Source organism: Bombyx mori, chromosome 13 (assembly GCF_030269925.1).
Source record: "Bombyx mori chromosome 13, ASM3026992v2".
Classification (NCBI taxonomy): Eukaryota; Metazoa; Arthropoda; class Insecta; order Lepidoptera; family Bombycidae; genus Bombyx; species Bombyx mori.
Window position 1 is genome coordinate 13,266,221 of NC_085119.1, and position 17,159 is coordinate 13,283,379.

Sequence of the window (17,159 nt, forward strand, 5' to 3'; positions counted from 1 at the left end):
TAATACTTTGCTGTTATACTACAACACGTAAGTGTTTCACCCGCCATTTTGTTTATAATGTTAAACTGATTATTCTCAAAGATAGACAGAAGATGAAGGTTATCTAATGATGAGCGTTGATGGTGATGTTGTCTTTTTGTATACCTTAGGCCGAACCTCATACGACCTCATACGTATGTTTTCCGTGCCCGGAGAGTTTTTTGAACTTGAAATTGAATTGTATTTGAATTTGCAGTTGAATCACAAATTGAGTTTCAACAGTACAAGACGAACAATCGTATTAAAAACTTCCGTCGCCAATCGAAAAATTAATAAAAAATAGTGTAAATCGTCCCCCAATTAATACCCTCGATTATAGTGTATCCTCTTTACCCTATGTATGTATATAAATAAATATTTGAACACATTCGAAAACATTATTACAATAGAAGTGGACATTTATTATAAAGTACAAGCTAAAATAAAACAAAAGAATGTTTTTATGAAATTAAAACGGTTTCAGAGTCCATATTATTTTCTATTCAAACATAAAACAAATGATATGAAACAAAAACAGATCAGTTTTTATCGCACGGACAAAGGAACGGAAAATGTTTTAAATTAGTTCATTAATTCCCGAAACTCGGACTTTTACTCATCATATTTTTTTAATTTACGATACACGATGCTGTGTTCATTCTTATTCTTTTCGAGCTAATTAAAGGAGATATTAAAAACGTGAGGTTTCAAAAATTCATAGATACCTATACATTTTATAATTTTAGGTGTTGAATTTTTTTAAATTTAATTACTTTCATTATAATTATTTGTTTGATTGTATTAAAATCAATGCGTTTACATCGAAACGAATTTCGGACTAACAAATTAAAATAATAAATTTGTAATACGTTTGTTATAAATAAACATTATCTTCTAAACATTATGGTTCTTATTAAGCAACGAACAGTGTTTGACCTGTCATAGCTCCAGAATCCGCGCCGAGCACGGTGCTATTATATCAAGTATCTTCAATTAGGACAATTATTACGGCCTGCGACTAATTCAGGCTCGCTCGCGGTTGGCTGACAAAGGGCGGGATCGTCAACGTGCAATAATTAAAATAATAAAGCATCGCTCGGTTCCCTGCTCTTTGTGACGTCACAAGTGCCTACAATAAGTGCGACCCTCGGCCTTTAGGGTCGCGATCGTTTTGAATCATTGCATTCGTCCTACCAATCGTATTGTAATATACAAAGTCTTTATTAAAAAAATTATTGGCAAAAAGTACATCGAAAATTTTATTGCGAGCGCAATTATAGACCCGTTGTTGAATTTAAGTACATGCATTACATTAAACCCTTTCAAGTAAGAATATTCACATAGCGGTTTTTGTTAGTTATTGATGCAAATTATCACTATATTTATTTGACATTACAAATACGGTAAATCGTAAAATAGAAATGAGTATAAAACGTATGTGAATTCTAATAATACAAATTCATAATATCCGTGTGGAAGTACAAAAATATACCTTACGTATAGGAATTATCCGTACATAATGAGAACTCAGTCATATCGATAGAGACAAATGTCAAGAAACTACGCAGAATAATTACATGGCTCTGTTTGTTTTTGTATAAATGTTTATAATATAAACCGTTGTACGTCGAATGGTTAATGCACGTAATTACGCGTCCGTGATCTAACCACGAAATGCGTATTCTAAAAGGGTCGAAGTACATAATATTGAGCGAAGCCCGTATATATATTTCCCTTTATTATTATTGTTTGTTGTATCGTCACGCGTTACTTTGGCAGATACGCAAGAGGCGGTTATTACAACATTTAAAATTACAAGCCCACTAGTAAATTTTCCAAATTTACACATTAAAAATTATACCAATTCATTAAGATAATAAAGGCTAGATTCTATTTTGAACTCTTTAGTGCTGTTATAACGATACTTATGTAAATAAAAAATTATAATAATTGATAATTTTCAATCATTCACTTCAATAATAAAATATAGGAAACTCTATCAGATTTAGTCACAATTTAGTGGAACAGCAAGGAAAAATGACGAAATCAAAAATGGCAGTAAATTTTGACGTATAACAAATAAAAAGACAGGAAAGGAGAAAAGCAGAGTTTGTCAAAACGTAGAGAAGGGGAAAAAATAAGTTAAATAATTTGAAGTCAAATATTTTAATTCGTAACGCAAAGTAATAAACTTGCCATCTTAATAGCGTTAATTAAATTTCACTTTAAAACTTTTATACACTCAAAATAACTTTCAAGAGTCTAGTGGAATGTCAAAATGTTCCACGGTTAGATTCTTTTTTAATGAACGCAATTAGGCGGGTGCAGTTTAAAAAAAAACGAACATAGCAAGCACTACTAGACCGGCTGCACGCGACTACCGTAAAAGGAATGCATTTAGGCATCGAAAACTGTATAATTCCGGAAACTTAATGCGGACCCCCTGGGTATCGCGTGATACTGACGAAAATCTATATAAAAATTGCCCAACCACTGTTGCGTGCAAAGGATGTGAGATTTGAATATTTTTTGTGCACATTTCGTGTTTAATTTTATCTCAGAGTCTGCCTTTAATTTGTGTAGGGATATTTTCCATACGTATGATATATTTAATTTTTTTTATCAATGACTTAAAAATTATTATCATTTTGAGTTACTAACTTATTTGTTTTTCGAACAATGATTTGTATGGCATTTTCACATATTCAAATTAAAATGATTTTATACGCTCGACGTTGAGTTGTAGCCCTACAGCGCGAGGGTGTGTATATTGGAGGGAGGGCCGGGCCACCTGTGAGGCGCGCACCGTCCGCGTAACGGGCGAGGGTTGCGCGCCAAAGTATGTTAATTAATTTTCGGTTGACCGTCCAGTTCTCCGTGGGTTTGCTCAAATCGGCCCACGGTGCGGTTTTCATGTATTCGGTTTCCATCATAAAAGGTCAGTTATGTAACAACTCATTAACGTGTTTTCGTATGGCTTATTAATTTAATTTATGCCCGCTTACATTTTTGTATTCCAATTTTGTAATCTAACGAAATGCTTTGAAGTGTACAAACCTTTCAATATCTATATATTAAATACGTGAAACAAAAACTTTGTACCCGTTTTTACGAAAATTGCGCGGACGGAGGAGTATGAAATTTCCCACACTTATAAAGAATATAGAGAAGGAGTGCACAATGCTAATATTTTTTTTAAATAATGCATAAAAGATGCATTAAATCAATAAGGAAAACATTACACACTCTACCATGTATTTGACACACACACACACACACATGCATACTATTTGTTTATTGTCAAACTTTTCTTATTGCATAAAGTCTATGGTCAAATTGAGAATAGATTAAATATTGTTTCTCTTTGTTAATATTTGTCTAAAGTATAGTCTTGGCGAAATCTGTGATTACAGAAGTACATATAATAGTCTTTGACAATAGAGCCGTAATAATGTTCAAACTTAAAATTTCAATTAATTATAGTCGAATTTCGACTACTGCGCGACCACTAGTATTTGTTAATAATCATTTAACACATCCGTATTGTGCGGACTAACGTCAATTTTCAGATCAATAATACGAGCTGTTCCAACTTTAATTTCGTCGCCCCTGTTCAATTAATTATTCAATAGAGGCAACTCGGCTCTCATTTGCCGAATGAAACAGGGCAATGGATTTTTATTAATAACGCATCGGACTATTGTTGCTGGAATAGTGTTTGTTATGGTCGTGTCGGCTGCGACGAGACTTCACAAAGACGTTTGTCCGGTGGTGCGATTGTTTACTATAAAGAAACGTACAAAGGGCACGTGGACAGTGCGTTGGTCTTTATTCTATTCACGTGTTCAAGTACTGAAGGATTAAACTAGTAAACGTAGATAGAGAACATTATGCGCTGCTCGCAAGGAGGAGAACACGTCTCCCAGCGCCTTATCCCCATCATGACGCCGAGTTATGCAACGCATTGACTTCTTAAATCAGTTTACTCTAATTTGTATGAAGTTGAAACAGCTTCCTTGGTTTGCAGCTAGAGGCGTTGTTCCAATTCCATACAAATTTGAGTTAACTTTTACGCGATCGATAAGTTAAAAAACTCGCACTAAGCACACATTTATGTCATGTACAATAGATACACAAAACATAGCATTTCACATGTAATATGTTGTCTAATTAATAATCTTATATTATTGACAGATTGAGTTAAGACTACGAATTCAGATTTAATGTTGATTGTTGATGTTGATTTATATAAAACGTCTATGTAATTGGTGATTTAGTTGGCAAGGTATCAGAACCACAATGTCGTGAGTCAGCCTGAGTGTATCTGAATTTATTCTTGAATTATGATTATTCTTGATCGGTTGACTTTTTGTGTGTCTTCGGTGCCAATTTTTTATATCTCAAAACGTTATAATAAAATTAAATACCCGTAAATAATATAGTTCGTAGAGATGATCTCGGGAGCTCATCTATGAGTCACGTAGACGTTTGCCAACATCGAATTGACGCATTAACTAAAGTCGTATCTCAAAACAATGTGCTACGCAAATCGAAACCTTAATTCGGTGCGATTTAAATCAAATATGCGTTCACATCGAACTGTGAAGCTTATGAATCATCAGCGTCAATTTGCCAGCTGCGAAGCGCGAGTACCGTCTCAGATTGCAAGTTCTCACCAAATATTTGAGATCGACTTACAATTAAGTAGAAATTAAAATGGTCAGTTAGTATTTTATATTATTTTACGGTACCTTATATTATTATAGCAACCACAGATTTCTACGTAATAAGACAATTTAGATTTCTGTGATAACAGCGAATGTTCCTTTTAAGTGACCAACAAAAATGACTTAAAATAAATCTTAATGACTAATCCATAATTGTTGAAGTCTATAGTTATATTTATGTTTTTGCGCTGTATGCAAATTGACACTTTTAAAAATCAGCTGACCCGTGAGGTCAACGGTCTCGGGAGACGCGGGGAGGGGACGTCATCCAACTGCTCTTTGCTTTAGCGGGTTCAGTAAATATGAACTTCCTAAAATGATAACTGTTTTTGTGCTTAGCAAATAGATATAGTTTCTTATAAAGTACGTATTATTATCATCCTTTCGTCTTCGGAAACGTTTCTCTTAGATTCGATATGTAGGTGGTAGGACCTCTTGTGAGTCCGCGCGGGTAGGTACCACCACCCTGCCTATTTCTACCGTGAAGCAGTAATGTGTTTCGGTTTGAAGGGTAGGGCAGCCGTTGTAACTATACTTGAGACCTTAGAACTTATATCTCAAGCTGGGTGGCGCATTTACGTCGTAGATGTCTATGGGCTCCAGTAATCACTTAACACCAGGTGGACTGTAAGTTACTCCACGCATCATGGCAATTAAAAAAAATTAGATTTTCTAGAATGTACTTAACAGATGCTCTTATCTTTTTAATGAGTACCGGTGTAACGTTTGACCCCTTACGTAGCGCATCCGCAAGCTATGCGGAGGAAGCTCCATATTGCTCGAACATGATATAGAGGGCGAGCCAACAAAGAGATACTTATGAAATTAAAGCAATAAATCAGACTCGGTTACCAGGCCGGGCCATGAATGAGCTTAGGAACAACGACTTATATGTAAATAACGTGTGCCGACGGCCGGTCGCCTGAATGTAAAGTAATATGTCGCAGGACATTAGGTACTCGGCGGTGATCGAGCGCTAATCGAACCTCCTTACAATATTGCAAGTTATTCGTTTTTGCTTTTCTCAGTGAAATAAACAGAGCACATTTCCTGTATTACAATTTAGCACAAATAAATTTGAGTACTGATTTCAATACTAACTAACTAAATAATATTTTCTTCGGTTTTCACAAATTCTAGGCATAATTAAAATTACATTTTAATTCCGCGTTTTCTATCGCCAACCGATACAACTAATGTTGTTATAGTATAGTTATAGATATCTCTTCTATCTATCAACTAAAAATAAACAAAAACAAGCAAAATGTCCTCTTAAATCTACGACCTTAAAAGTCATCGTGGCCTAAAGGATAAGACGTCCGGTGCATTCGTGTTGAGCGATGCACCGGTGTTCGAATCCCAGGCGGGTACAAATTTTTCTTTTCTAATGAAATACGTACTCAACAAATGTTCACGATTGACTTCCACGGTGAAAGCGAATAGCAGCGTGTAATAAAATTCAAACTCGCAAAATTTTAATTTGCGTAATTACTGGTGATACGACCTCTTGTGAGTCCGCACGGATAGGTACCACCACCACGCCTATTTCTACCGTGAAGCAGTAATGCGTTTCGGTTTGAAGGGTGGGGGGCAGCCGTTGTAACTATACTTGAGACCTTAGAACTTATATCTCAAGGTGGGTGGCGCATTTACGTTGTAGATGTCTATGGGTTCCAGTAACCACTTAATCCCAGGTGGGCTGTGAGTTCGTCCACCCATCTAAGCAATAAAAAAAAACCTGCCATGCATCGTGCAAGGCTTTGTGTGTTGCAACAAAAAAAAAACGAACGGCAGACCCGTATCATAGCTGTAATAGAGTCAACAATTTTCATATTCAAACAATGCAAATCCGTTTTCGCAAAGCTCGTCAGAACGCTCGACTGTGGCGTAAAGACGAAGCGACAGCGCGTGACGCCAGCGCAACCCAAGCCAAGATAACACACACGGTGGCCGACCACGGACCGGTGTGCAATAAACGAATCGCCCTACTGTGCTAATATGTATCGCAATAACCCTCGATTACGATCCATCCAGATCGTATGCAATTACGTTTTTAACACGAGCTAAACAAGGAGAGAGAGAGAGAGAGAGAGAGAGAGTTTAACGCAAATTAATGTTTATTTTAATGCTTAGGTGGTTGGACCAGCTCACAGCCCACCTGGTGTTAAATGGTTACCGGAACCCATAGACATCTACAACGTAAATGCGCCACCCACCTTGAGATATAAGTTCTAAGTTCTCAGTATAGTCACAACAGCTGCTCCACCCTTCAAACCGAAACGCGTTACTGCTTCACGGCAGAAATAGGCGGGGTGGTGGTACCTACCCGTGCGGACTCACAAGAGGTTCTACCACCAGTAAAATTAATTACGCCTTTTTATCAATGCAACAGTTTAGAAGATAATTGTTCAATAGATTAAACAGTTATAGTTTGTATTCAACGTCTATGCTTAATGTACTTTTTATTAATTATTATCATTTCTTTAACAGCTTTAACTTTTATTATCAAAACGTGTTGAGCTTCTATCAACGTGCAAAGCGGCACCTTTCAATGCTGGGTATACATAAGAATTCTAAAAACTCAACCCATTCAATAAATTTCGGTTAATTTAATATTCACCGCTCGTAGAACTCCAACGTGACCTGAACTCTTTCCTATTGTGGTTCAATATAACACAAGTAACTCAAAAACAATAAATTCATGACTAACTTCCATGATTAAAGTTACTATTATTATATAAATATGGTTAGATACACTGCAGTGTACAACAATCTAATTCGATCCCATATCTCAAGGCGGGCTTTTTTTTATTGCTTAGATGGGTGGACGAGCTCACAGCCCACAGTCCACCTGATTGTTAAGTGGTTACTGGAGCCCATAGACATCTACAACGTAAACGCGCCAACCACCTTGAGATATAAGTTCTAATGTCTCAGTATAGTTACAACGGTTGCCCCACCCTTCAAACCGAAACGCATTACTGCTTCACGGCAAAAATAGGCAAGGTGATGCTACCTACCTGTGCGTACTCACAAGAGGTCCTACTACTAGTAAATAGAATTTACTTTATATAAACATAAATATATGTATTTTCTCCGGGTAGTACTTAATATCAGGTGTAAAACAAAAACGCAATAACTTATTATTTATTTTTAAACCATCTTAAAACTACATTAGCCGCCTTTCAAAAATAGTTGAATACCTTGGTTCAATATATAGTAGTAGCTTTTAATTTTAAAAATTTACTTCAACGGCGCTTGTTTTCAAACCAAACGAAATTCTGTGATTTGCACAACACTAGATAATATACGAATAGAAGTCGCTTTGACTATTGTTCTGACGCTAGTTATAGTGATCTCTCTTACGGTTATGTTCAGACGTATCAAGCTAATTTAATTATAAGCTACATTTGAGATTTTAAACATTGAGATTTTAAAAGGGCTTCATTTAATTATTATTTTTATTTCTTATTGCCCTTGCAGGCAGACGAGCATACGGCCCACCTGATGGTGAGTGGTTATCATCGTCCATGAACTTAGGCAATGCCAGGGGCAGAACTAAGCAGCCGCCTACCGTTAAGTACTCTCCACAAGCCTCGTTTGCCATGTCATGACATGTCATAGCGTTCGGGAAGCATCGTGGAGGGAAGCTCATTCCAACGCCGGATGGTACGTTATATGTTTGTTTAATAAGTGAATAAAAGTAAGAAGAAAGATCTTAGATGTGTGTATTGTGTATATTCCTGACAATGCATATGTATTTGTGTCAGGATAGATAAACATACAAAAACATTATATGTTCGTTCTTCAAGAAGTTTTTATTACAATGCAAGTTTTGGTTCTTCGACGCCGTGATAAACTTTTTATTTATTTTTATGGACAACCATCAGCTTCAACAGCTTTTTATGAAAAACTACACGTAAAATACAAAGCTTATTAAAGATTTTTACAGACTACATAATAGATATGATTATACTCTGTGGACGGTTTAAATTTGAGTTTAAAGCTTAAAAGCAAAGTTAATCCTGACAAAAGCAATCCTGAGCTGAAAGCCTCACTGAATTTTGGGTCGGATTGAAAACTCTATTCAGTTTTTGGTACAGATTGTAAATAAATAGGAATACAGTGCCGAGTTTATCTTGTTAGATAATAAAATACTGTATAGGCAGTGTACTAACTACACTGCCTATACTCGATAGTTTATTTTGAATCGTAAATTATAACAAGATCAGAAGATTAAGACAGCCTTATGACTCTTCAATCATCTTCGTCCTTTGAGATACACAGTAATCAGTTATGATTTGACGTTTCCTTGTATAAATAACAAATGTTCTAGATTAGGCATCAAAAATGACCTATTTGTTTTTATTTTACATACAGCAAATATAATTCGGGATTAAAAGCTTCTTAAGAGAATACGATAGCTAAAGTTATTTAGTAGTTTGACATTTAAAATGGCCAATACCATATTTTATAGTAGTATCTTTGTTTTCATCAAGTATAATACAACAATACAAGAATTACCGCAAGCGTAAGTCCGCAGTATCACCATCTGAATATTGATTAAGACAACATATTTTTTTACATTCAATTTTCAAAACTGGGTATATTTTGATGGTTAAAACTAAATGATTATAACTATAGTCACTGGAAGTCAAATAAACTCAAATGTATGAAAATAGAGCATGCAGTGGTGTAGTATAAACATTTATGTATAATAACGATGTGAGTAGCAAACACTTAGAATGCGTACAGAATAAATAATCTTTTTTATTTATAATGAAGGTTTGCTTAATTGTACCCCTCTATTTACGAAATACTAATTATTATACAATTGAAGATTGCTACAGTTCTATATTACCATGAAATTTACGGTATAGTATTTTTGCAACGCTTATGTACATATTAGGTCGGGACTTTTTGGATATTATACACAAATTCGAGATATCTTTAATCATATTTTCGCTTTGTCTATATAATAATATAGAAAAATAGCAGAAACCGTTTTTACTGTTCATTTTTCTGATTTTTAAATGTGATCTATTTAATGATATTAAAAACAGATCAAGCAGTACAACCAAAGATTTACTGCAACTTTTTACTTATACGAACGAAATATCTTATACTCGATCTAATGTAATAATAACCCCAGTAATTCAGTATACACGACTAATGAAGGGAATCCAAGATCTTGAGCGAAATCAAGGTGCGCTGATAATCGAATTAATTTCAACTGCTCTGAAGCCTGCAATGTTGCCTGTAGACGGTTTAACTAAGTTTATGAGTGAGTAGGTACGCTGTTAGTGTGCAACAAGTTTGTTACGAGCATCTTGAGTGCTCTGAAATCGGTTAAGCCATACACAACACCGTACTCGACAATATTCAATAGTTTAGTTCGCTTTTAGTTGAACCTAAGGAGTTTATTGTTGCGATTTCTGAGCCGCCGAACGTTCTAGAGAGTTCGTCTACTGTGTTACTTCGATAGTGCTTTAACTTTCATTAAAGTCTAAGCGCTGTAAATTTAATGAAACACGATAGTCTGATATGAAATTTTCAATGGTACATATTTTGAAGACAGTAAAATATTTAAAATCTGATCATAACTTTAAGCGTAATTGCCTCTTTATTTTATGCTCAATTTTCTATTAGACAAATATACAGACTTCCAACTATCCGAGACTTGCTTCGAATGACAATGAGCAACTGTATTCGGTTTTTCCACGACGAAAAAAAACCTAACGAAGCCAAGCCGCATTTCCCACTGTGGTGGACTCAGTATATTAACATTGAATACAACAAAAATTTTAATTATAGAAATACCATTCTTGATATGAAATCGAGATTGCGTTGGACGCATTTCGAGTATTAATTGGGTCTCATGACGTAGGTATATATACAATGTAACGTTAAATCTAATGAAACGTAAGTTTTATTTAGAGAATATTTCATTTTTAATTACCAATCGAAACTTTTCCGATGCTGCATTTTCTTCTCGATCCAATGCATGTTTCTTTTTTATGTTTATCGTTTAGTCTTAAAATTTCAGTAGCCTATCAAATTATATCTTTATCTACATACATATATCTCGAATCAAACCTGTGTTTTCTTTTGAATAGCTGTAATTCCATTGAATTTGATTTTAAGCTTTATTTAAGTCTATAAAACGCATTGGTCTCTTTGCTTATCTCAACTGCCTAGTTTTTCCAAGTAAAACAACTTTATATATTTCAGCTTAATACAACTATGTAAATAAATACTATAAAACTTTCTAAATAAAATAATCTATGTTTGATTATCATCCACCACTGTGCCGTGCTGCCGTCGAGACATTTATGTTATCATCACTTGTAGTTAATTTAGATCTGATAAACTAGAAGGGGACGAGTTTTAAAGCGACGGCAGTTGTTGAGCTGCGTATAGACAGCTGCGATGCGAGACAATTGTAGAGAGAATCCGCGAGGGTTCAACGACATTTAAGATTACTAGTTCTAGATCAAATCATTCATAAATTAGTTTTTTTTTTAAATCTGTTGTTTTTTTTTTTAAATATAGAATTCGACGTGTTAACAATGATGCGACATTAATAACGTTTTTACACTTGATGTTTTCTGTAATTTGTTAACGTATGCTCCGTGGTTAATGTTATGAGGAAGTGTTTAATATACCATCTCCTTTAGATATCTCCTCGTATTTCCTGAAACCTCTGCGTTCATATACACCCTGTAGGAATATTTCATATTCGTCACGGATGATCCGCTTATGTAATGAAATAGTCCCATGATGTCTAGCAGGATATATGTATCCTTTTTTAAACAATGTTTCAAAGGACTTCTAAGTCGTATACGGATTATACCAATGGCATTGACTATCCATAATATCGACATGGCGGAGTCCAAAAATCTGAAATTTGTTTATGCCATGGGTATATCGAAACGCTTAAGTGACACTATACATTTTACGGTTAGTAATTTTGGATGTTTTAGAATTTCTTTTCACATACCGACTGTAAAATACAGTATACTTTTAAATAATGTAATTTTATAAATTTGTCTTGGCACTGTCTAGAGTAGATTTAGTGGACTATATGTGAGTTCACTGGCATGTCCGATATACGCACGCACTTTTAATTAGAAGATGCACGAAACTTAGCTGTTCTGAACATTACTGCATGCTGTTTTATTTCATATCAATTAAACTTAATTTCCACATTAACATTTTTTTTTATCTGGATTAAATTTATAGAACTATAAGTCTATGTAGAATAAAAACTTATATAATACATCCATTTGAAAGTGATGTGAGGATAATGGTCCCGAGAGAGCAACAGAGATTCTGATAATAATATATAATCTCTCTAATTGCATTACAATATCTGATAAATATTATGTAGTACTGCATAAAAACTAATTTCATTAAAATATCAAAAAGTTTAAACCCATTGTTTAGAATCATGTCAAGTTCTATTTTATTATTAACACATAACAACGCGGTATATTAATTACATTGATCTTATCGTCTATCGATTCACAGTCCATAATCGGCGACCACTTATGATTCTCACAGTAATTAAGGTGCAGTAAATCAGTACAAATACATTTCTCGTAGGTATCGAGTATAATTGGATCTCAATACGCGCGTATGCGGAAATATGGCGGCGACATCTCTAGTTACATGCTTAGGTTTTATTCTAAGAACTCCATGGGAAATACAAGCATTTTGCTTTGCTTCCAGCAATTTTCTATTGTTTGTAACGATTATATTATATAACATTTTGGAGTCCGAAAACCCAATTGTAAATAAATTTCCTATATTTCCTAGCACGAGTTGCCAATTATCCTCAAATAACCTAAATGCTTCAAAGATTTTAAATTTAGTTTGTTCGTGAGAATGTAATTAAAATAATTTTATCAATGTAAAAACTCATAAATGCTATTAATGTAGCTGGTCGATCGCGTTTATAAATTATTCAATAGCTATAAAATTGAATTAGCAGTGACACGTTTCTTTAGATGCAGAGGAGGAAGTCAGACCAAATTTAAAAGAAAACAAGTCACGCTCGGCGCGTGAAACTTTACAAAGACATAAAATATAAGTGAAAAACTTAGAACAAAGCACGGTGTGGTCAGTGAACTATTTAGTGCGCATTTAGAAAGGATTCGAGTAGGGAGTAATAAGTTCGAGCTGGCGATTTACATAGATTGCAGCGGCGCCGGGTGCGGACGCGTACGTTGATATACTCCGACCGTACGACGGGAGGCGATAACACCTGTGCATTATGATGATGCATCATACGTGAAAAACGACCACCGACAGTCTCGTATTTAGTTGCAAATTCTATGAAACATCGATAAAATAAAGCATAAATCATGATTCTTATATTTAACAATGAGCATTTAATTTAAACTACTGGTTGTACAGTGATCGAAATTGAACTACGATGACTGATTTAGAATCATTTTTGTGCGTTCGACGTTGACATTTTAAAGATACAACAAAAAAATCGCTACTATCAATAGTGGAGAAAACCGTTAATAAACAATTCTATCTTTGCTTATTTAGACACGAAAGAATCAAAATACCCCGTGTTCACCACATCACTAGGCCGCACCGCGAGCGGAGCCGAGAAGGCGGCCCGTGGTTAAATTACACTCATTTACCACAGCAACAACGTCTGTGGCATGCGTAAAATGTTGCCACCGACGATTAGCAGAATTCCTGCCTCGCAATAGAACATATAAATGGCAAAAAACAAGGCCTTTGCGACACACTTATGTACATAAAGAGCGGACAGGCCGGTCGTTCTGTTGATTTTCCATTTACGATCCAAGTTCTTATGTGTTCACGAACCGCCTACGGAGATAATGACGATACTCAACTATTGTACGAATACAAGAATTTTAATTATGAACAGTTGACAGATGCATAAATATCGATCCGTCTACAATTACATTGATTTAATGATTCGCAGTTGCCGTGTTACGAAATAATGCAAGTTAATGGAATTGATAGTAGTAATTAAAGGAGTCGCGCCAACCTCAAACCAAAAGTCGGCACGATCCACGGGAAGTTTCGACATAGACAATCACCGGTGGCTTCGCTATGCGGGTTATTACGACCTGCAGTTGCATTCATAAAGTGTTGTTAAAACCACTTTTATTTTTATCTCCTACGCCCGCTTGTGAAACGATTTTGAATTGACGTTAGATTTCACTTTCGATTTTCTGTCTAGAAATGTTTCAAGTGCTTAAGCCCGGTGGCGTGAGATTTATACGTTGCTGGCCGTCTGCCATTCTGTCAATTGGTAGTCAATCACACTGAAACAAGGCTCTCGAGACAGCCAAACAATAGCGAGATAGGTAATGTTTAAAAATACGTACAGTTTTCAAACACGGTTCCTGAACGTGACCTAAACACATTATCCGGGATGAAACTGTGTTTTTTTTATTCATCCGTTTTCAAGGTTAAGAAAATTGACGATGACGCCTTTTGAAGTTTCTTTACACAAGTGGGAGTCTTATGAAAGGAATGGTTTTTTTAGCTTTAAATACGTCATCAAAAACTATTGCTCATAAATCGTAAGTATTAATGGTCTTTCTGGCTATTTATTAGAAAATACTGTAGATGATGATGACCTTCTTAAACTGTTACTTGTTGACTGTATTAAACCACTAGCGACCCGCCCTCGCTTCGCTTCGGAAACATTAAAACACACATGAAACAAAAAAAAAAAAAAAAAATTTTTAAAAAAGTAGCCTATGTTCATCAGGGACAATGTCGGCTTCTAATGGAAAAAGAATTTTTCAAATCGGTCCAGTAGTTTCGGAGCCTATTCGAAACAAACAAACAAACAAATCTTTCCTCTTTATAATATTATTATAGTATAGTATAGATATTGTTTAATTTTTTTATCAGACGTAACTAAAATCATTTCTTTCATGAAAATACTATACATATTAAAATTGAAAAAGAAAGTTTTCAAATTGAAAGATTCTATTGGACTCGTAAATTCGTTCGTACTTATACATATGAAGCAATATGTGTATGTGTAAATAAAACTGAATTTTCGATTAGAACAAAACTTCTCATAAATTAGTCTAGATAGTAGTAGTAAATGTAGAGCCGGGAGTTGCGTCACAATTCTATTGTGGTTGGAGGCGCGTCAGTATACTCTGCACAGCACTATTATAACATGAAAGCCGGGTTACTGAACAAACAAACACGTGCACTACGTTCATACGAACTTTCGTGGAATCACACGTAATCATTCCATTGTTGCCTTTCCGATAACTCAATATATTTTGTATTAATAAATTTGTACAGCTGGATATCTGACAGGAGTATTTGACCAGAGACAAAATATATTACTTTAAATGTGAAGGAGACCAGCGAATTGCAATGCGTTAATTATTAAATTCGATCATGCAAAACAGTGAACTTCTCTGTGCAACTGATATTTGACTAACTTGATTTTCGATATAAAAAGTGTTCCGTTGGCGAATGCGACCCGTTTGCGTTTCGTGTTACACACAAAAAAAATACTTAATATGTATTTTATTACTATAGATACAAAGGAGTATTTCTTTATTGCGAAAATGTTAAACGTATTTAATTGTTAAACTAAATAAATGAAATTTATATCAGTGGTTTTTTAATGGCTTAGATGAGTGGACGAACTCACAGCCCACCCTGGTGTCAACTGGTTACTGGAGCCCATAGACATCTACAACGTAAATGCGCCACCCACCTTGAGATATAAGTTCTAAGGTCTCAGTATAGTTACAACGGCTGCCCCGCCCTTCAAACCGAAACGCATTACTACTTCACGGCAGAAATAGACAGGGTGGTATCTACCCGTGCGGACTTACAAGAGGTCCTACCACCAATTAATTAATTACGCAAATTATAATTTAATTTTTATTACAACGATGTTATTGCTTCACCGTTGAAGTCAATCGCGAACATTCGTTAAGTACGTATCCAACCGCCTACGGGATTCGAACACCGTTGCATCGCTAGATACGAATACGCGCGAAAACAAACACTGCTCGAGGATCGACCCTCGCTTGTGTAACTGTAAAGGAGTCGGTTCGGTCACGGGCAGTGTGCCAGCGACAACGGTGCTCCGTCGCTTCCGCCCGGCGCCGGACCACTTGTCATTCTGCGGTCATTAGATTCAGTCTCGACAGACGAATCTTTCTTAGAAAGCGTATTTGCGTGCACGAAATAGAATTGTTTGTTCTGTGCATCGGAACAAGTAGTACAAGTAGAACAAGTACCTAATCAAATTTTGTGAACTGCGTTTTAGATTTTTTTTAAATAACTACATATTCTGAAACAACGAGTTGTCAAGGACATCTGGTTAAAACCTGTAAAGGCATTCATGCAGTTTAATACAAACTTGGGAGCTTATATATTTAGTAAAATTTTCAACACATAATTTTTTCGTGTCTGATATATTGAAAAACCGTTCTGCAACATTTTGGAGTATCCTTTGCTAAAAAAATTCTCTTCCCTGTTGGTTAGTCGAAATATCTCTAATGAATATTTCCGAGAACACATCATTGCTCAAATCAGCAAAGCAATGAGCAAATGGATCCAACGCCGGATGACAGCGGATAAGATCTGTGCATGCAGTCACGATTTTACCGGATATAGCTCTGTATGTAGGATTATACACTCATTTAAAAAAGTAGAGGAACGCATAAAAGTAATATTGACTTAGTTGACTGAATTAACCCAAAATTTCATGAATTTTTGGGATAATAATAATTCAGTTTAATAATTTGAATTCTGATTACTATTCGATAATTTAAAAATATTTTGCAGAGGCGAAATAAACTAATAACAAAAATGAACCATATGAATGAAAAAAGCTACAGAAAATAAAAGTTATTGTACATGATATTTAAATAATTTTTACCGTAAAATCTTAGGAAATGCTATAAGCATGGATAATTAACTAAACAGTAATTAATGTTGCTCCAGCTCTTCGAATTACTTCCAGTCTCTTTGGCGTATTTTAAAAAAAAAAACATGAGAAAATACCTTATATTGTTTCTGGAATGTTAACAGGTTATTTTTTTATTATAATATATTTTATATATATTCATTTCAACATTTTGGGTTACTTCTAACAAGTTTTGCTTTAAGCATTCTGAGAATTGTTTTATTGTTATTTTACTGTCCATTAAGTATAAACATGAATATTAAACAATACCAAGCAAATATAAAATACCACCCATGTCACATATGTAATTTCCAAAGAAGGACCTTCTAACGAACCACGTAACTTCAATCTGTGCAAAATTAATTTGCAGATCTCAAGCTCAATCACATATGTCAACATTTATTGGTTTTGTTTACTTTTAATTGCACGTGTAAATATTACAACAGACGTCAAAATTTGTAATGAGA

The 17,159-nt window shown here is 34.9% G+C and overlaps 1 protein-coding gene across 3 annotated transcripts in view; it reads right to left on the bottom strand.

The window, feature by feature from the left end:
* The window catches only part of LOC101741252 (transcriptional enhancer factor TEF-1), a 97,290-nt gene that overhangs the window by 36,547 nt on the left and 43,584 nt on the right, over window positions 1–17,159 (bottom strand). The gene's annotated exons all lie outside the window — the stretch shown is intronic.